Here is a 1,685-nt window from a genome sequence, read left to right as displayed (position 1 = left end):
CAGGAAAGATCTTAGCTGCTTCCTGGTCTGTGGGAGAGGACATGACTCAATTGCATGGATCTTTTGAACCTGAGGTTTAACTAACCCACCTCCAATGACGAAACCCAGGTACTTGTTTCCTTCTTGGCCAGGACACATTTAGCTGGATTGATTGTCAAGCCGGCAGAATGTAGGCGGTCAAAGACCACTTTGAGATGCTCCACATGTTCCTCCCACGTTGTGCTGTAGACAACAATATCATCAAGGTAGGCACAAGAAAACTCAGACAATCCATAGAGAACTTCGTCCATTTAGTCTTTGAAACGTTGCTGGAGCTGACTTGTCATACCAAGTCTTTTGGTGCTTTTGGGCCTTCATCATGTGTGTCTGGGCTAGTTCCCCCATTCGCTGCAGTTTCTCCCTCATCTGGACAACATAGGAAATTACATTAATAGTCCCTTCCTTCCCCTGATCTCCTCCCCAAGTGTCCCTCAATAAGGCTAGAGGACCCCTCACCTCATGCCCATAGAGTAGTTCAAAAGGGGAAAAACCTGTGGAAGCCTGAGGTATGCAAAGAGGAGGTAGGGAAGCCAGTGATCCCAGTCAGATCCAGTCTCATTCACAAACTCACGGAGCATTTGCTTGAGGGTCTGATTGAACCGCTCTGTCAACCCATCTGTTTGCGGGTGGTATGGCGTAGTGCGCACTCTTTTTATGCCAATGAGTTGGTAAACCTGTTTCAAAAGTTTAGACATGAAATTAGTACCTTGGTCTGTTAAAATTTCACAAGGGAAACCAACTCTTGAGAAAAATTGCACCAAGGAAAAAGCCACAGTTTTTGCTTTAACTGATTTCAATGGGAAGACTTCTGGATATTTAGTTGCATAGTGAATGAAGCGGTTTCCTGTTTTGCTTTTCTCCACCGGACCAACAATGTCCATCCCAAGACGCTCAAAGGGGATACTTGTAACTGGGAGAGGTTGAAGTGGAGCTTTGGAGGGGCTTTTCATTGATGTCTTTTGGCACTGAGAGCAGCTTCTACAGAACTGGGCGACGTCAGTTTGCAAACCTGGCCAGTAGAAATGGCGCTTAATACGAGCTGCGGTCTTATGTTTCCCTAAGTGGCCAGCCCAGGGAATGGAGTGACCCAAGGTAAGTACTATTTCTCGGGCCACCTGTGGGACCACTAGCTGCTTCACCTGGCCATTCTGATGTAACAAACACCGTTCTGTAGGACATACTCATTTTGCTCACTTTGCTAAATCTGAATATACTCTTTATATTTAAAATCTATATGTCTATAAAATTCCGCTACCAGATCTGTACTATTACTTACTGTTTTAACTCGAAGTAATTTAAAATCAACTTCCATGGTTTCTAGCTTCCATACCGGTGTATCAGGCCATATTATAGTTGGGCAGAATTCCTTTTCATACACTCCCAATTCTCTAGCCGCCTCATCTCAGACCCACCTAAAACTGAACTTTTGTGCTCTCTACCTTTCCCAATTATCTTGTAATATTATTTTAGTTGGATGACTATCTCCATGCTCTTTTAGATTTACCCAATAATTTACAAGCAATTGTTTACGTCGGATGTTCAATGGCATTTCTCCCGCTTCCACCTGTAGAGCACACACTGGTGATGTTTTAACTGCCCCTAGACATAATCTCAGTGCTTTAGCCTGTATTACATCAAGCCTCCTA

Source organism: Micropterus dolomieu, linkage group LG18 (assembly GCF_021292245.1).
Source record: "Micropterus dolomieu isolate WLL.071019.BEF.003 ecotype Adirondacks linkage group LG18, ASM2129224v1, whole genome shotgun sequence".
In the NCBI taxonomy this organism is placed as follows: domain Eukaryota; kingdom Metazoa; phylum Chordata; class Actinopteri; order Centrarchiformes; family Centrarchidae; genus Micropterus; species Micropterus dolomieu.
This window is presented reverse-complemented; position numbering follows the sequence as displayed.